The sequence below is a fragment of the Elephas maximus genome, chromosome 21 (genome assembly GCF_024166365.1).
Source record: "Elephas maximus indicus isolate mEleMax1 chromosome 21, mEleMax1 primary haplotype, whole genome shotgun sequence".
Lineage (NCBI taxonomy): Eukaryota > Metazoa > Chordata > Mammalia > Proboscidea > Elephantidae > Elephas > Elephas maximus.
The window spans coordinates 18000424-18021598 of record NC_064839.1 but is presented as its reverse complement, the minus strand read 5'-3'; positions in this window follow the sequence as shown (position 1 = coordinate 18021598).

Here is a 21175-nt window from a genome sequence, read left to right as displayed (position 1 = left end):
GAAATCTTTTTGCTCCTTAAGAAGATGTCACTTTTCAAGTGTAAGTACTTTTTGTAGAGGGTTCTGGTAACTGCAGACTCAGTTCCCCATCATTCCTTCCACTTCCAGAGAAAGGAACATGGCCTACTCTCAGAAGAAGGGGAAACCAGAAACACACTTGATGACCTTCTCTCCTGTCCACATGGGACCTCTGTGTGGGACCTGGTAGACAGATCTCCCTTTTCCCAGGGCCCCATCTATCAGGCCATGTTGGGGTGGTTTGCTCTCTGGGGATTTTTCATCGAGCTACTTCTAAGCACGCACGTGTGTGCCCAAGCTGCCTGCAAGCCTGAAGAATCGTCCCTTGTGACTCTCCTCCTTAAACAGGCTCCAATTAGACACCACTTAATGGCACCTCCAATTTGACTCTCTGTCCAAGATTCCACAATGCATGGGAATTCTCCCAGAGATTATTCCTCTTTTTCCCATCCTCACAACAAGGGTGAGGATGGGGGGTGGGGGAAGAATGCATGATTGAAAACTAGCCACCAAACGTTAAAAAAATAAATTTGCAGTTGTGTTGCTTTGAAAACTTATTGCACAGCTGGGGGCATTTAAAGAACTTAATTAACAAGCTTTGGCTGCAGTGTGCCCCCTCTTTGGGAGGGGAAAAAAAATCACAGTTAAGATTTGTCCAATTAAATTAGAGGAGAGCTGGTGGATTCAAAGAGATAGAGAGAGAGAGGCCGAGGTTGGGGGAATGAACATCCAATTTAAAAAGAAGATTTCTAGTCTGATGGGGGACCTCGAGTCTGATTAATTCAGTGCTAAGCTTTTCTGCACAGTTTCCACAAACTCCTAGACACTTAAAGATTTTTAACCCAAATGTAATTATAGGTTTTGATAATCAGGCTTTGGCGAAATAAATTCCCCTCTTTCCTATTAGAGGGGAGCTTCTTGAACCCCACTTTTTCTCACTTCCATAAAGAACATTCCAGCTTAGCCCAGAATCAGGGCTGCCTTGGGAGTTTCATAGGCCCTAAGGCTTTTGCCTTCCCAATCCTCTTCCTCCACTAAAACATATTCAAAATTATATTTTATGACTTGCATTGTTAGGAAGGGCTATTATAATCCAGGCTGGGTTTGTTGCTATATGTTTATTACCATTATTAAATTCATTTTCTTTTCTTTTGACTTAAAAAGATGTTAGAATTAAACCATTCTCACAGGCCCCTAAAAGTGTGGTGGGCCCAAACATTGCAGCTCTCAGGCCTAATGGATAAGTTTGGTCTGCTCAGAATTTTCTATCACGAATCCAGAGAGGGACATTCGCGCACCAGCTAAGAACCGGTTCACAACAACAATGACAACAGACACACAATTCATATCAGCTACACCAGGCGCTTGTCTTTATAGCAGACTAACCTTCCAGGCCCCCAGTCTATGCCACCCCCCCAGCCTCCCCCCTCCAAAAAAAATTGTTATTCTGACATCATTGGTCTGAAAGAATACCCAGTACAGTAGGCACTCTTTTGGAATGACGAGTTTTCTGCCTTTTCCTAGGGGGATGCTCAGGCAAAGACAAAAATGCGTAAGGGCAGCAGAGAAAATTCATTTGTATAAGCTGGCCCCCCTACTGTGGAATTTTCAATTATATATATCTAATTATGGCTGTCAGTTGATGGATTCAGAAAAGACATTTTGGTCCCCCCCTCCTCTTTTTTGTCTTTTCGTCATCTCTTCTGTTAGGATGATTATACCACACACTTACACAACTAATTGCCTTACTGCTGATTAGTGATACAATTATGCAGCCCCGGCTCCTTGTGTGAACAACCATCTGCAGAGAAAAAAAAAAGTGACACTATTCAAAAACTATCCATAATTTAACCAATGTTATTCCAATGCACTGAGCCCAGACAATCGTCCAGCCTTCATATTTCATACCCACCCTGGCAAGAGGAGGTTGGGTTTTGTATGCCCAATTCACCTCTTTAGACACACTGTGAATCAGAAAGAAAGAGGAGAGAAGAAAGTACTTCAAATGTCAACCCATAGTGGGGAATTGAAGCGTGGTTAACGTCCATTCCTCCTTTGGGTAATTTTTCTTCAAATTTTATACCACTTGGCAATTTTTTGTTTCTTTTCAAACCGCTGAGAAAGTGCAGATGTCTCAACTCTCCAAAGTGGGCTTGGGTTTGCTGTTTTTGTGGGCTTCTCTCCCCAACGCTTTTCTTTTCCTTTTTTCACCCCATAATGTTAAAAAAGAGAAAAGAAAAAGAAAGGTTTCAATAGAATCGAAGGATGTAGGCTGACATATGACGTTTCAATAAAGTGTGGCTTTTGTTCTCTAAGGCAAAGTGTACAGGACACCAAACTCTGTTGTCTCAGGGTCCATAGGGGGAGAACAGGTGGACTGGGCAGGATGCTGTTTGCCCTAAGGGGTAAACAAAGAAAGCGGCCTGGTCCTTCCCAGCATGCAAAGCAAGAGCAGCCTTGTTCGCATGGGTGCAAAAAGGAGTCTGTTAGAGGGGCAGGAAGGTTCAAAACCATGAAGCAAATGCTTAGTTCTTCTCTAGTTTTAAAAGAAGACTGAAGGTTGTCCAGGCAGCAAAAGAAAAATTCTGAGGTCTCAGAGGCGTAAAGGTCTTCTCAATTTAGATTTTAAGGTAGCCGACTTTCCAGAGCGGAGAAGGCAGCTGGGCTTTAAAGAGAGACATTTAAGAAGGAACCCTAGAGAAACAGGTATTTGTGGTGCACCCACTTCACCAGCAACAAAACAAGTTGAGAAATGGGTGCCTGGTCCTGAGAGCCTCGTGTAAAGAAGACTGCAGCTCAGCTCCCACTTGTTTTGGTTGCTATTGAGTCGTTTCTGACTCAGAGCAACCTCATGTGTGCAGAGTAGAGCTGCTCCATACAGTTTTTAAGGCTATGACCTTTAAAAGACGCAGATCACCAGGCCTGTCTCCTGAGGGGCTGCTGGGTGGGCTCAAATCGCCAACTTTTCAGCTAGCAGTAGGGAGCTTTAGTGTTTCAACCATCCAGAGGCACCACCTTCCAGACAGGGCCTTTAAGGAAGGAGGGTGCCAAACTCAAACACCACTCCCAAAACCTTGGCATCCCAGGACCTCAGAGGTCACTTTGTCCAGCCTACCTCAGGATGTCACCACATCATCATGGACCGGGGAAATCAGTCTGTCCTTACCCCAGGCACCCAAGCCTATGATTCAGCCCTCTCAGCCCTCCCTTTTCTTTCACTCTTTGCTACTTAGGGTTCAGTAGAAAGTAAAAGCTTGATATGTGTGAGGTTTTACGTTCAGCAGAAATGTTGATCTCCTGGTCTCTCTGAACGTAGAAATAATAACTGAAGCTTATTAGGATGACCTTAGGGTGTACTCTAAAACATAAAAGATGAATTTATATTGTTTTGTTGCATTGGGTGGTCTGTGATAATAAAATTAATAATAGTTATTAATACTTAGGTGCCCTCGTGGCACAAGTGGTTAAATAGTTGGCTGCTAACCAAAAGGCCGATGATTCAAACCCACCAGCCACTCTGCAGGAGAAAGAGGTGGCCATCCACTTCCGTAAAGATTTACAGCCTTGGAAACCCTATGGGGCAGTTCCACTCTGTCCTATAGAGTCACTAGGAGTTGAAATTGACTCAAGGGCAATGGGTTTGGTTTTTGGCTTGGTATTAATACTTACAGAGTGCTTATAGTATGCCAGGCTCTTTTATGTGCTTTATATTAATAGCTTCATTTTATATTAATTACTTTCATTTTCCTCCAAGGTAGATCCTTTGATTACCCCATTGTCATGAGAAGGACTCTGCAGATTAATGAAGTTAAATTAATGGAGCCAAGATACACAGCTGAGAGGTGGAGCCAGGATGGTGGCTTAGTCACATGCGCCATAACAGCTCCCTGCACCAAAGACCCAAAAAAACAAGCTAAACAGAAGCAGATAATGATCTGGGAATGCTGAACATCGAAAAAGAAGGTCTAAGAGCTGAACCAAACATCAACTGGAAAGAAAAAGTGAGTGAAAACAGCAGAAGAAGAGTAACATGGAATGGAGGAACTCAGCCAGCCACCCTGGCCCAACGTGGCCATCTTAGGACAAAACCAGCAGTGACCCTCGGTGAAGAACACAGCAAGCCAACTAAGCTCTGATTACTCAGCAGAAACCATGCAGGCAAGAAGGCAATGGGATGACATATATAAAACCTTGAGTGAAATAAGCTGCCAACCAAGAATTACATATCCAGCAAAATTATACCTCAGATGTGATGGTGACATTAGCCAGATAAATAGAAATTAATGGAATTTGTAAAAACCAGGCCAACTATGCAAGAAATGTTACAGGGAGACCTTTGGACAAAAAACTAACAGCACCAGGAACAACCTGAAATTAAAACTCATGACAGCATCAATCAGTTATCAACCCAGATAATGATCTCTCAAAAATAAAATAAAGATAAAGATGGAGAACAGGGAACCAGAGATGTCAATCTGTAACTGACAGCCGCTTTCAAAATACAAACAGGGAGTAAAGGTATAGGTTTAGGACTTCCATATGGAGAGGAGTCAAGATGATATCAAGAATTAAATTACTGCTTTAAACTTAGGAAGATAAAGGTAAATTTCAGAGTAACCACAAAGAAAGTTAACAAATCTACTCATCCAAATATAAAAGAAGAAAATCATAAAGATGCAGTTCACACAAAATGAATAACAATGAAGGAAATGAAAGGCAAGCCACGATAAACAGATTAAAAAAAAAAAAGCACAGAAAATTAAGCAGAACGAAGAAACCATCAACGCCACACACACAGAAAAAAGACATAACAAAATGACAGCAATAAATACGTACCTATCGATAATCACACGGAAGGTAAATGGCCTAAATGCACCAGTAAAGGGAAGGAGAGTAGCTGAATGGATTAAAAAACATGACCCATCGATATGCTACCTGCAAGAGACACACCTTAGACACAATATATAAATAAACTAAAACTTAAAGGATGGAAAAAATATATATGTCAACCAAACAATAACCAAAAAAGATCAGGAGTGGCAGTATTAAAGCTTTGATAAAATAGACTTTAGGGCAAAATCCACCATAAAAAACAAGGGAGGGCATTACATAATGATTAAAGGGTCAATCAACCAAGAGAATATAACCACAATAAATATATACACACCCAATGACAGAGCTTCCAAATACATAAAACAAACTCTAACACCGAAACTGTAAGCACTGAAAAGAAAAATAGACACTTCCACAATTAATATTAGGAGACTTTAACACATCACTCTAAGTGAAGGACAAGACAACTAGAAACAGACTCAACAAAGACACAGAAGATTTAAATACCACAATCAACCAGTTCGACTCATAGACACATACGGAACACTTTATGCGATGGTGGCAAAGTATACATTCTTCTGCAATGCTCATGGATCATTCTCCAGAAGAGACCACATTTTAGGCCACAAAGCAAGCCTCAACAAATTCAAAAACATGGAAATAATACAAAGCAACTCTCCTGATTACAATGTTGTGAGTAGAAATCAGTAACAACAAGAGCAAGGAAAAAAAAAATCTAATACATGGAAACGAAATAACACCTTGCTTAACAACTACTGGGTAATAGAAGAAATCAAAGATGGAATTTAAAAATTTCAAGAATCAAATGACAATGAAAACACAACACACCAAAGCCTTTTGAACATAGCAAAAACAGTGCTCAGAGGTCAATTTATAGCAATAAACACACACATCAAAAATGAATAAAGGGTAAAAATCAGTTCCATTAACACTGCAGCTTGAACAATTAGGAAAAAAGCAGCAAAAGAAGCCCATAGTTGCCTGAAGAAGTGAAATATTATAAAAATTACAGCAGAAGTAAATGAAACAGAGAATAGAAAAACAATAGAAGCAATCACAAGACTAAAATCTGATTCTTTGAAAGGATCAAAAAGATTGACAAATGACTGAACAAAAAAGAAAAACAGAATAATATGCAAATAACCCAAATAAGAACTGAGATGGATGACATTACAACAGAACCAACTGATAGAAAAAGGATCATAACAGAATTCCACAAAAAATTATACTCCAACAAATTTGAAAACCTGGAGGAAATGAACAAATTTTTAGAAACACACTACCTACCTAAACTAACAAATTGAGGTAGAAAACATAAACAGACCCATAACAAAAGAAGGAATTGAAGAGGTCATTAGAAAAAAAAAAAAAAAAACCTCCCAACAACAAAGCAAAAAAATCTCCAACCCAGATGGCTTCACTGGAGAATTCTACCAAACATTCAGCAAAGAGCTGGTACCAATACTACTCAAACTATTCCAGAACATGGAAAGGGAAGGAATACTCTCAAATTCATTCTATGAAGCCAGTAAAACCCTGTTACCAAAGCCAGGTAAAGACATCACTAAAAAAGAAAACTGCCGACCAATATCCTTCATGAATATAGACGCAAAAATTCTCAACAAAATTCTAGCCAATAAGATTCAACAGAGTATCAAAAATAATAATAATAAATCATGACCAAACGGGATTCATAGCAGGCATGCAAGGATGGTTCACCATTAGAAAATGAATGATTGCAATTCACCATATAAGTTAAGAAAAGGAAAAGAATCACATGATCAGCTAAATGGACGCAGAAAAGGCATTTGATAAAGTCCAACACCCATTCCTGATAAAAACCCTCAGCAAAACAAGAATAGAAGGGAAATTCCTCAACATAATAAAGGAAATTTATACAAACCAACAGCCAATGTTATCCTCAATGGAGAGAATTTGAAAGCATTCTCCTTGAGAACAGGAACCAGACAAAGATGTCCTTTATCATCACTCTTATTCAACATTGTATTGGAAGTTCTAGAGATAGCAATAAGGCAAGAAAAGGTAATAAACGGCATCCAAATTAGTAAGAAAGAAGTATCTTTATTCACAGATGATATGATCCTATACATAGAAAATCCTAAAGATTCCATAAGAAAGCTACTGGAGCTGATAGAAGGATTCAGCAAATTGGCAGGATATAAGATCAACATACAAAAATCTGTTGGATCCCTCTACATTGACAAAGGGAACTTTGAAAAAGAAATCAGGAAAAAAACTACCATTTACAATAGCCCTCCAAAAGGTAAAATGGTGGTGGTCCACCACACTTAGGAATAAATCTAACCAGGGACGTAAAAACTTATACAAAGAAAACTACACAACACTACTGCAAGAAAATAAACGAGACCTACATAAATGGAAAAATGTACCATGTTCCTGGATAGGAAGGCTTAACATTGTGAAAATGCGAATACTACCCAAAGTGATCTGTAGATACAATGCAATCCTGTCCAATATCCAACAGCATTCTTCAACGAGATGGAAAAACCAATCATTAGCCTTATATGGATATGAAAGAGGCCTCAAATAAGTAAAGCATTATTAATGCTTAATTATTAAGGAAGAAGAACAAAGTAAGAGTCTTCACATCACCTCACCTCAGAGCCTACTATACAGCCACAGTAGTCAAAACAGCCTAGAACTGGTACAACAACAGACACATAGACCAACGGAACAGAATTGGGAACCCAGACATAAATCCATCCCTCTATGGACAAGGGATCTTCGACAAAAGATTAAAGTCTGTTAAATGGGGAAGAAACAGTCTCTTCAAAAAATGGTGCTGGCAAAGCTTGATATCTACCTGTAGAAAAATGAAACAGGACCCATACCTCACGCCATAAACAAAACTAACTCAAAATGGATCACAGACATAATGCAAAATCTTAAACTAAAAAGATCACGGAGGAAAAAAAAGGGACAATGCTAAGTGCCCTAATATATGGCATAAATAGAATAACCAAACATAACTAAAAATGCAAACACAGCAGAAGATGAACTAGATAAATGGGGCTTCCTAAAAATTAAATGGCAACCCTGGTGGTGTAGTGGTTAAGAGCTACGGCTGCCAACCAAAAGGTCAGCAAAATTAAACACTTAAGATCAACAGAAGACTTCTCTAAAAGAGTAAAAAGAGGACTTACATCTTGGTTAAAAAAAAATTTGGCTACAACACATCTGACACATCTAATCTCCAAAATTTATAGAAAATTCGACACCTCAACAACAACAACAACAAAAGACAAACAATTCAATTAAAAAATGGGCAAAGGATGTGAAGAACACTTCACCAAAGAAGATATTCAGGCTGCTAAAAACATATGAAGAAATGTTCCCGATCATTAGCAATTAGAGGGATGCAAATCAGAACTACAATGAAATACCATCTGTTTCATTGGTATGGATTGGATTCTGTCCCCCCAAAATATGTGTCAACTTGGCTAGGCCATGATTCCCAGTACTGTGTGATTGTCCACTATTTTGTCACCTGATGTGATTTTCCTATGTGTTGTGAATCCTACATCTATGATGTTAATGAGGCAGAATTAGAAGCAGTAATGTTAATGAGTCAGGACTCAATCTACAAGATGATGTTGTGTTTTAAATAAATCTCTTTCAAGTATAAAAGAGAGAAGTGAACAGAGAGACATGGGGACCTCATACCACCAAGAAACAAGAGCCAGAAGCATAGTGCATTCTTTGGACCCAGGGTCCCAGCGCTAAGAAGCTCCTCGACCAGGGAAAATTGATGACAAGGATCTTCCCCCAGGGCAGACAGAGGGAGAGGGCCTTCCCCTGGAGCTGGCACCCTGGGTTCAGACTTCTAGCCTCCTACACTGGGTTGTAGAAGCACTAGATGACTAAGACACCATCTTGTCCCAACATTACTGGCACTAATTAAAAAAAAAGAAAATAACAAATGTTGCTGAGGTTGTGGGGAGATTGGAACTCTTATACACTGCTGGTGGGAATGTAAAATGGTACAACCACTATGAAAAATGGTATGGCACTTCCTCAAAAAGCTAGAAATGGGAATACTGTATGAGCCAGTAATCCCATTCCTAGGTATTTACCCTAAAGAAATAAGGGCTGTGACATGAATAGACATATGTACATCCATGTTCATTGCAGCATTATTCACAATATCAAAAAGGGGAAAGTGATCAAAGTGCCCATCAACAGATAAGCAGATCAACAAACTGAGCGACATACACACAATAGAATAACAGGCAGTGATTAAAAAAAATAATGACAAATCCATGAAACATCTCACAACAGGGTTGAATTTGGAGGACGTTATGCTGAGTGAAATAAGTCAATGACAAAAGGACAAATACTGTATGGGATCACTATTGTAAAGTAACAATAAAAGTTTACACACAAAGAAAAAAATTTTGGTGGTTACTAGGCATAAAAAAAAAGCATAGGAGGGGTAAAAAAAAAAGGGAGGGAAAATTATCTAATACATAGTAGACATGTGTTAATACTGGTGAAGGAAAAGGTAATACACGATATGAGAGAAGTCAACGCAACATGACCAAGGGAAGAAAGGACACTGAGAGGGACGCAGGAATAAAGGGCAACTACGGTAACCACAGCACAGACAATCCTGAAACAATAGTATTAACAACATATAATTTACAAATGCATACATAGGTAGAAAGATACGCCAAGAGGTGTGAGAGGGTAAAAGGGAGCACACCCACTGGCAGATACAGGTTTGGTGGTGAATATTTCTACATATACAACTGTAGGTGCTCCTCATATGTTAATATAGACAATGGAGCACACAGGTGGCACAGCCAGGGAAACCTCTTAGACATAACCAAACACCTGGTAGGATAAAGTTCCCAGGCTCGAAGGCAAAGGACCATAGACTCAGGGGACATCTAGTCAAAGGCACAATATAGTTCATAAAGACAATGTTCTACATCCTACTTTGATGAGTAGCACGTGGGGTCTTAAAAGCTTGTGAGCAGCCATCTAAGACACAACTATTGGTCTCTTCCAGTCTGGAGCAAAGGAGAGTGGAAAAACCCAAAGACTCAAGGGAGCAATTAGTCCAAAGGACAAGTGGGCCACATGAACCAAAGTATACACGGCCCCAAGACCAGAAGAACTAGATGGTGTCCAGCTACCACTGTTGACTGCTCTGACTGGGATCATAACAGAGAGTTCCAGACTGAGCGGGAGAAACGCGTAGAACAAAAAATCAAATTCACAAAAAAGGCCAGCCTTACTGCTCTGACAGAGACTGGAGGAACACTCGAGACTATGACCCTAAGATGCTCTTCTGACCTGGAACTGAAGCCATTCCTAGAGACTACCTTTAAGCCAAACAATAGACAAGCCCATAAAATTAACAATAACACCTGAGCGGAACATGCTCCTTAGAACAATCAATTATACGAGATTAAAAGGGCAATCCTGCTCTGTCAGGAACTCTTCGTTGTGATCCCAGTCAGAGCAGTCAGCACTGGTGTTCTTGTCACTGCTCTTCCTCAATGACCTGAATAACCTGGGACAAGTTTCTAGACTTTTCCATGTGTCTTCATAGTCAAAACAGGTTTAGGAAAGGACATGTTTCCTTTCCAAGGAACCTTTCCTAGCCCCTGTAGCCAACCCTGGTATCTCCTTTTCAGGGATTACATAGACCTCTTCTCTGGACCACCTACTCCAGCAACCCATTACTATCTGTCTTCCATTGTTCTTTGATCATTTCATGGGTATTGGTCTTGCCAATCTTAGAAAACAAGGATCTCCTTTCCTCCCTTTTACTTCTCCTTTTTCTTCTTCTTTCCTCCCCTTTTCCCTACAAGAGTTAACAGAGTGGCTGTTTGGGGCTCAGCACAAAGTCTGGTTCACTTCTTCTGAGTGTCCCACCCATGAGCTGAGGCTCAATGAATAAGCCTAGTTGGGATTCAGATCATACTAGGTTAACTGATCAGAGCTAAAGTCCCTACCTTTGGAGCCCTCATGGGGCAGTGGTTAAGTGCTCTGCTGCTAGCTGAAAGGTCAGGAGTTCAATCCCACCAGTTGCTCTGTGTGGGAGAAAGGTGTGGCAGTCTGCGTCTATAATGATTACAGCCTTGGAAACCCTAGAGCTCAGTCCTACTATGTCCTACAGCATTGCTATAAGTCGGAATGGACTCGAGGGTAACAAAGTTTTTTTAGGATTGTTTTTAAAGTCCCTACAATTGATTTTCACTGTGATCAGTCTGGGAAAAGGTAAAAGCCTTGTTGGGTAAGAAAAAAATGGCACCCTTGGAGAATGGCAACTCAGATACAGGGAATGATTTTTAAGCCTGAGTCTTTTTCCTTGTTTTTAACTGCTAGCAAAGTGGGCAAGGATCACTGATGGCATAGCGTGCGGTGTGAAGTTGGGATGGGGGTGATTCCCACCTGAATGAATTCTGAAGACTTCACCCCACTGAATCTAAGTCCCAGGAATCCAGACCCCACCAAGAACTCAGACATGGCCTGGTGGGCAGAGCTTGTTGAGGAAGAAACCACGCAGAGCCCTCCAGGATAAAGAGGAAATGCCCAGGCCTATATAGCTGGATCAGAGACCTCACACCATATCAAGCTTTAGTTTTGTTTGTGCAAATTCTGGACCCTCAATCTGGAGCCTCCACACAAGGAAGAATCAAGAAGAAAGTTCCAAGTCCAGAGTCTGCTTGTCCATTTTCTTGTCGGAGACTTTCCTAGTGTATAGATGGCACGTTGAGGTGCTCAGCATGGAAAGGTGGGTCTCTTAAATGACACTCGGGTATTTTTATGCATTGGCATGGGGAGGGATAAAGGCAGATATAAATGCAAACACTTGGAAATGAAAGTGGTCTTGGAGGCCATTTAAGCCAACTAGAAACCCTCGTGGTATAGTGGTTAAGTGCTACAGCTGCTAACCAAAAGGTCAGCACTTCGAATCCACCAGGCGCTCCTTGGAAACTCTATGGGGCAGTTCTACTCTGTCCTATAGGGTCGCTATGAGTCAGAACTGACTGAACGGCAACGGGTTTGGTTTTTTTTTTTTTTTTTTTTTGTATTCTCTGATGTGGATAAAAATGGAACCACTAGCCTTTTTGTTTGTTTTTGTTTTTTCCTCTGCTTTGTCATCCCTGCCTCAAACTAAAGAGTTTAGAAGCCTGCTTGTTGAGCCTTCATGCTCTCCTTCTCCAGATGTGACCATCAATGGTTCCCAGTTAGCTGCGATGACCTGGCCCCTTGAGCCATCCATCTGGCCAGAGAGCCATTATCCTACCATCCATTTAGCCATCCACCCATCCTTGCATTTATCCATTTAACATTAAATTAACCTTATAATTAACAGCAATTATTCATATCAGAGCTTCACGCAGAGCCCATTTGCTTATAGATACTTAATTGACATGTTCTTAATTGTTAAAATGCTTAATTGATAAAGGAGATTATGAGGACAAATGAAAGCAGCAAGAAATGGCAAAAGAAAGCAAAAGACAGAAAAGATAATTCCTATCCTGAAGGTGTTTGTGTTCTAGTGATGATAAAGACATATCTACAAATCTGCACAATTGTATTATTGCTGTCATTAGCTGCCATCAAGATGGCTCCAACTCATGATGATCCCATATACAACAGAAGGAAATGTTGCCCAGTTCTGCTCCATCTTCACAATCATTGATGTGCTGGAGTCCATTGTTGCAGCCACTGTGTATTTTGAATGCCTTCCAACCTAGGGGGCTCATCTTCCAGCACTATATCAGGCAATATTCTGTTGTGCTCCGTAGGGTTTTCATTGGCTAGTTTTCAGCAGCAGATTGCCAGGCCTTTCCTCCTAGTCTGTCTTAGTCTGGAAGCTCTGCTGAAGCCTGTCTGCCATGGATGACTCTGCAGGTATTTGAAATATCAGTTGCATAGCTTTCAGCATTATAACAACATGCAAGCCACCACAGTACGACAAACTGACAGAGGTGTGCTGGAGGCCAAGTGCTAAAGTATATGACAGATATGTTCGTAATGCTAAAATAACATAAATAAGATTTATTAAGCACCTACTGTGTCCCTGGTGCCAGGCTGAGCATTTTACTTGCTTTGTCTCACTTCAGCCTTACTGCACTCCTTTAAGATAGTTTCTATGATTTTTCTCATTTTGTACCCAAAGGAACTTGCTTCCCATCACATATTTATGAAGCGGTAGCGTCAGCCCTTGAAGCTGGACAGTCTCTACACCTTACACTATTAACCAGCAAGCTACTCCCCTGCTAGTGATGGAGTCACCGATGAAGACAGGACTCGAAGGGAGTTTACAAAAGATCCCCAGAGGGGGTGCCATTTATATAAAAAAACTGGGCATCAAAAGATTGCCAGGAGATATGAGCGAGAAGAAGGAACAGGGAACCATGGGCAGATGGAAAGAGACTGAGAAAGAGACCAGCGTGTTCAGAGGGGAGCAGGGAGTTCAGTATGACCAGATTACAGGGTGCGTAGCCTGAGGGGTTGGGGACGAGGAATACAAGACAGGAATAAGAGTAATTCTATCTGATAGGGCGCCTGTTCGGCTTCCTGCTGTGACCGGACGTTTACTGGCCCTGAGATTTCTACAACAACCCCTGGGAGGAGGTATTATCATCCTCATTTGAGAAACTCGAGCTCAGAGATGTTGAGTGACTTGCTCAAGTTCACACAGCTACACGAGAATGGTCAAATCCCCCAGTTCAGGTACTTGGAGAGGCTAAGAGCATGGCCTCTGAATTTGGACAGCCTAGGGTAAAATCCCAATGGTGGGGCCTAGGACAATTACTGAGCCTCACTGTGCCTCAGTTTCCCCACTCAAGCGGGGCTGATAATCATTATATTCATCTCATTGACAGTTATTCCGAGGACTCTGCGGGATAAGGCATACGAATCCCAAAGAGTAAGGCCTGGTAGCATGCTGAATAAAAGTTTGCTATTTTTCTTATTGTTCAGATAAGTTAGCATCCCTTTGTTAGGGACATCTAAGTGCTGTTTAAAGCAAGAGATGTGAATGGTCATGAGAAAAAGAGAGTTCCAGGTGGGATGATGGAGCAATAGACAGTCACCACCAACGGGTCAAAGGAGTGGAAAAGGGACAGCTTTAACCAGAGGCTTCTCCAGTGATTCTAAAATGATGCCCAAGCCCGCCCTCAAACACCCAGCAAGCAGCTCCGGGGCAGACTGACCTTGGCCCAGCGATGATGTGATGTGCCTCTCTGTGCCAGGCATCAGGCTCACACAGGGGAACGTTGCCTTATGAGGAAGCTCACGCCTGGAATTTGGCTCCCTGGTAGTTGAAGCTCTGAGGCCTCCCCTTGTAATGTAGAGCTGGTTCTGTTTCACCCAAGTCCCCCAACCTCCCAGTTAGGGCCTGTCTCAAGCAAGCGTGGGCTTTCCATAACAAGCGCATTGGGCAGAAAGACAGTGCAACACTACTTGTATTTCTCCATGGGAGAGCATCTGTTAAAATGTAACATGTCAGTGCCCAATCAGCACACCCCGTCCCTCAAGGATCTCAACATTCTGTACAAGGACAGTCAGACATAACTTGACTGATGCATAAAAAGAGTACTTGTCCCTTGCCACAAGTGATCAGTATGTTTGCTTAGCAACACCTCATTTCTGGGGATGAGACTGCCATGATGACCATACCTACGAGACAAACTCTCTTAGTTTGGGCTCCCCCAGAAACAACCCAGAGACAAGGATGCAAGTGAGGTAATTTATCCAGAAGGTACAGCAAATCCCAGTAGGGGAATGGGAAAAGAAAGTGGCTACAGAGGCTGTGTTACCAGGTCAGCTGGCGCTGTGGGCAACTGAAGCTCAGTTCCAAGGCCAGTCTGGGGTGCACATAGAGCAGTAACCTTAGAGTTTCCCCACCCAATGGGAAAGGGAGCTGGGGCATTTATACAGCAACTTCAGTCATGGTTGGATGCTTGCTCCTGGGGCTGTTAATTCCCCAGCATGTCGGGTCTATTTCCTGGGTAAAATGGCTTTCTGAGGTGTTGCAGAAAGCCTCCAGCATGGGGAATCAGATACAGACTGTGGCAAGACAGCTGGAGCATACTAACCCGGAAAGATCCTGGGGATGTAGACAGACACTGAGGGTGCCCACCTCTCTAGCCACAGTGATTCCTCCTTCCCATTTTCAAACAAAAATGCTCTATACCAGCTCACTGATCCAGGCACAGTTGCTGAGCTCAACTATGTCCTGAAGTCCTTGTACCTTATTCTTAACAGTAATTATTCACAAGGAGCCTTGGTAGTACAGTAGTTAAGTGCTCAGCTGCTAATGGTCAGAGGTTACATTCCGCCAGCTGCTGCATGGGAGAAAAGACCTGGCAATCTGCTCCCGCAAAGATTACAGCCTGGGAAACCCTACGGGGCAGTTGTACTCTGTGATACAGGGTCCCTATGAGTTGGAATCGACTCAATGGCACCCAACAACAACCACCATATTTATTCATATCAGAGCTTCATTCAGAGCCCATTTGCTTATAGATACTTAATTGATAAGATGCTTAATTAATAAAGCAGAAGCTGAGGACAAATGAAAGGAGCAAGAGATGGCAACTACCCTATCACTTAGAAATTCTACTTGAAAGTTATCCTACATAAATGCAGATGTATGTGTACAAAGATACATGGAAAGGATATTAAGTGTTGCTTTGTTTACAACAAACATTAAAAAAATGGAAACCACTAAATGCCCACGTTGGTGGTGTTATTTGGTGCCGTTGAGTCGGTTCTGACTCAGGGACCCTATGCACAACAGAACGAAACTGCCAGGTCCTGAGCTATCCTCACAATCATTGTTATGCTTGAGCCCATTGTTGCAGCCACCGTGTCAATCCATCTCACTGAGGGGCTTGCTCTTTTTTGGTGGCCCTGTACTTTACCAAGCATGATGTCCTTGGCCAGGGGCTGATCCCTCCTGACAACATGTCCAAAGCATGTGAGAGGCAGTCTCGCCATCCTTGCTTCCAAGGAGCGTTCTGGTTGTACTTCTTCCAAGACAGATTTATTTGCTCATTCTTCTGGCAGTCCACGGTATATTCAATATTCTTCGCCAACCCCACAACTCAAAGGCATCAGTTCTTCTTCAGTCCCTCTTATTCATCAATAGGGGAATAATGAACCAAAGGCTGTCAGCCCCTGAAGATTGACACAGATCTACATATACTAACATGGAAAAGTGTAAGATTCAAGTGGGAAAATCGTGCCACAGGATAATACGTGATCACGATTCTCATTGGTGTAAGAATTGTGTACATGTAATATGTAAGTTCATATAGAAAACACCTGTATTTGTGAAAATGCAGTCTAAAAAGTCACAGAGGAAACGCACCAAAGTCTAACAGGGGTTGTTTCTGGGCAGGGGCTATAAAATGGCTTGCGGATGGCCTTCTATTTCTATCTCGACATATTGTTTGAATCCTTTACTGAGAACGTGTGGTCATGTACTATTTGTGTAAATAAAAATGTGAGTGACAGCGGACATCTTTTAACGAATCCAGAAGACGATTTTTAAAAGCCATCAGCGCAGAAAGAACAACTAAAATTTCCTAGTTGGCTAGGTCATTGGCTGTTGCTGGTGTTGTTAGGTACCGCTGAGTTACTGTGGGGGTGAACACATGCTTTCATGTCCCCTGCGAGTCTCATTACAATAGAGCACTGAGCGGTGACTGTACCCACGCTCCTCCTATCTCAGGGGCGTACGGAAAGATTGCCAGAATTTCTCTTTGATAGACAGCGAATTATGTGATGTAATTGAGAAAAATGTCCACTGAAAACAGGCAAAGATGCAAAAATTACGGATTCCATACTGAATGGACTAAGGCGGCGCAGTGGTTAAGAGTTCAGGCTGCTAACCAAAAGGTCTGCAGTCTAAAACCACCAGCCACGCCTTGGAAACCCTACGGGGCAGCTCTACTCTGTCCTATAGGGTCCTATACGGTTGCTGTGAGTCAGAATTGACAGCATGGAAACAGGTTTGAGTGTTTTTTTTTTTTTTTTTTTGCATGTAAAATTCGCTTATACGGACCAGGAATTTGCCTGACAATGCCAGGTAGTGAGAGGCCACTGCGTGGACCATCTGGTCATGCTTTTCTGAAAGCTGCGGACCAACTAAATAGACAGTATTGTGTTCACTGATCTGTTGGTAAACGTTTAACAACTGGCACTGGGGGCGCGGGGGGGGGGGGGCCCTGACTTGTAGAGTTTCTGATTTCCATGGTACAAATAGTTCCCCACCACCCATCTGTCGGTTTGTCATGCTGTGATGGTTTGCACGTTGCTATGATGCTGGAAGCTATGCCACTGGTATTTCAAATACCAGCAGGGTCACCCATGGTGGACGGGCTTCCGCAGGGCTTCCAGACTAAGACAGACTAGGAAGAAAGGCCTGGCAATCTAACTCCAAAATTAGTCAATGAAAACCCTATGGATTGAGACAGAACATTGTCCGATATAGTGCTGGAAGATGAGTCCCCGAGACTGGAAGACACTCAAAACACACAGTGGCTGCCACAATGGACTCCAGCATACCAATAATTGTGAAGCTGGTGCAGGAGCAGGCCACATTCCCTTCTATTGTTCATGAGGTCACTATGAGTTAGAACTGACTCAAGGGCAACTAAAAACAAACATTCCCACCATGATTGATTTCAAGTTGTAATGCGGTGTCACTGAGCGCGAAGCTGGGAATTCTATAGAATTTCCTCCATACAGATACCACAGACATAAACGACTTCAACAAACAACACTAGAAAAATGTAGTGAAGCGTTAAAGACGTGCTAAGATATTACCTTTGCTTTTAATAGAATTCATTTAATCGGAAGTTCGTACACTTTACCTTTTAATAACGATGATGTTTAAAAACCGACTCACAAAATTCCTGAGAATTTAACAATCAGCTCCTGGAGCTGGTATGGGCCAACTCAGCACACCACTGCCTGTAGACACTCACAGATTTCTGTCTGGAACATGTCCACAGAGGATACTTCAAGGAAGAGGCCATGTTGATGCTAATCAGAATTACAGAAAACACCGTGTTTGGCTCTAGAAATATAAACAGACAGATTGTGTTTTCGAAGCCTCCTAACACAAGTTTTAATCTGGATGGAGCAAGTCTCTCTAATTCCCCCAAGCAACTTGTCTGAGCCGGAAAGCTACTGAGGAATATAATTCCCCTTTCAGTGCAGAAAAGATTTGACTTCTGAGGCCTGATACTGGAAGGAAATATATGCTAGGTCCAGTGCTCCAAAGCCTGCCTCCAAAGGCTTGCAAAGTTGGGATATGACCTACCCAGCAAGCCAAAGGTGATTGCTCTTCTTTTTGTTTGTTTGTTTTAATGTTTAAAAATTATACTTTGGTGCAGATTGCTGTTCTTTTCAATGCATGAGATATTTTTTCCCTTTTGCTCAGTTTTTCCAGAATGAGAGGTTTTAAATCCTAAAGCCATACTGTGCTGGATTTTTTTTTTTTTAATTCCATGATCACTCTATATATTTAGGCACCATGAAAGTGGGGTTATATTCGTGGTGATATAGAAATGGAGACATTTATAAAACAACCAAACTTCATAATATTATGTTTCTTCCTTTTAAAGTGGAGGGGGTGGGGGTGCTGAACCACCAAGGACCATTTTAGCTCTAACAGCAGAATTCACGTTGCATGTTCTTATATAGTTAAAACGTAACTGACCGCAAGTGAGGAGAGAAAGCAAGGAAGGGGAAAGAGTGAGACCCCGGCACCTGGGGCTTTCTCTGTGTCTGATCAATGCCAGATTTACTGCCAAAGTGCGATTGATAAATACTGACTAAATCACAGCCACGCTGGGGGCGCAGCTCATTTATTTTTCCACCCCCCAAAAGGAACACAAAACGTGGAACTCAAGTCAGGCATGACCAGACCTGAAGAATTTGACTCTTCCATTCTGCAGCTAGCCGAATTCCTCGTGATTTGGGCCAACTGCAGGGGAGCCCTGGGGGCTGGAGGGGCTGGGGTGGGGGTGGGAAGGGATGCTTAATCTGGAGAGGCTTTGGGAAGGAAGGAGCCGCACGGCCTGGGCCCGCCAGCTCAGTGCAGTCTTTCATGAATAAACACTCTAATTGGGGACATCACAGATAATGGCTCCGACTTCTTTCACTGGAGGGCCGGATCATGATTGGCTAATTGGATATTCCTGGGGTGGTGGAGACACCCTCGCTGGCCCGAGTGATTGCCAGTTAATGGGTTTTTAGAAGTTCCTATTCCAGGCTGATAAAGGGAGAAGGAGCCCATCCAGGAATGGCATCAGAGAAAGCTCAGAATCTGGGAAGGCGTAGGTGGTACCAGTCCACAGGAGCTAATCAGGTCAAGGCTTGATTTTGTGAGCCCCAAGGCCCCTGGGTGGGGCATACAGCTAGTAACCACCAAGGAGCCCTGGTGGCTGAGCGGTTAAGTGCTTGGCCGCTAACCGAAAGGTCGGCAGTTCGAACCCACTCTCCGTGGGAGAAAGACGTGACAGTCTGCTTCCATAAAGATTTACAGCCTTGGAAATCCGTAGGGCAGTTCTACTCTGTCCTATATGGTTGCTATGAGTTGAAATGGACTGAATGCTAATGAGTTTGGATTTTTTTTTTTTTTTTTTGGTAACCAAAATTTGGTGGTTCGAATTCACCTAGCAGCGCTACAGAAGAAAAAACCCTAGCCATCTGCTCCTGTAAAGATTACAGTCCAGAAAACTCTATGGGGCAGTTCTGCTCTATCAATTTTGGCTGCTGTGAGTTGGAATCAAGTTGACAACACCTAGCAACAACAATCTCTTCTCCATCCCCCCTGATTAAAGCTCCCATCTTTTTCAGCCACAAATGTTATAATTTCAAGGCGGGAGAATCCCTAGAATGTGATCATCCTGAATTCCAGACACTTAGCACTGATTCCTTCCCTGTGGTGGTATTTGACCTGGGAGATGGAGTGCCCTACCCTCAGACCTCCCTCCACTTGCCAAGGGCTCATTCCTTTGCATCATCAAAAACAACAAGTACTCAGAGAGCCAGGCTCCTAGGCTGGCAAAACATCGGGGCTGGTTCTTCATATAAAGGACAGAGAAAGCTGCTTCTTCAGAGATTCTGGCTTGGATTGGAGCAAGGAGAATCCGCCATTGTTCAAAGAAGGGAGGGGGCACTTCCAATCTGGCCCTCTGCAGAAGGATGGCACCCACCATGGGAGCCACAAAGAGAGAAGGAGCTTGGCGGGAGTGCTGATGTTTCAGAAGTGGGTTTGGGCCCATCCTTTTATTGGGGTTCAGGGCCAAAGTTCAGTCCCTGGCCTGTGCTAGCAAAGCCTTTCTGTGGAACATAGAAAAGAGGTATCGGGAAAAAGACAGGACAGGACAATAAGAAGATATGAGGCCTTTTTATACCAAAACTGGAATAAATTCCTTCCCCAAAAATATCCTTATAAAACAGAGGCCAAAAGCAAGATCATGCTTTGCCTCACAGGAGCATCCAATTTCTCTTCCTGCAAGAAAGCAGACTACTTTGTGGGTGAAACTGACAGGTAACTCAAGGTCTATAGCCTCTATAGGAAACCCTGGTGGCACAGTGGTTAAATGCTATGGCTGCTAACCAAAAGCTTGGCAGTTCGAATCCACCAGGCGCTCCTTGGAAGCCCTATGGGGCAGTTCTACCCTGTACTATAGGGTCACTATGAGTAGGAGTCAACTGCGCCGCAACCGGTGGTTATAGCTTCTATAAGAAGCCCTGGTAGCGCGTTGGTTAAGCACTCTGCTGTTAGCTTAAAGGTTGATGGTTTGAACCGACCAGCTGCTCTGCAGGAGAAGAGACCTGGTGACCTGCTTCCATAAAGACTCTAGCTAAGAAACCCTATGGAGCATTCTACTTTGTCATATCGAGTCTCTATGAGTTGGAGTCTACTCCATGGAAACTGTTTTTGTTTGTTTGTATTTTAATGAGCAGGAATCGCCTCAATGGCAGCTAACAACAACAGCAATGACTCTAGCCTCTGGTTAGGGCACTTGAGGAGCAATAGCTCTGCTCAGATAATCCCCAGGTCATTAGTTTCTAGGGGATGGGCTCTTTTCCTGGATCACGACTCCTAGTCTGTCAAGCTGTTATTTCACTCACACGTAAAACACTCGGGGTGCCATGAGTAAACTGTAGCTGGCAATGACGGAGGAAACTCTGGCGCATTTAAAAGCAGGAGAAGACAGTGCAGGTGAAGCTTCTGCAGTCACCGATTTCCAACATGGTGACCCACACA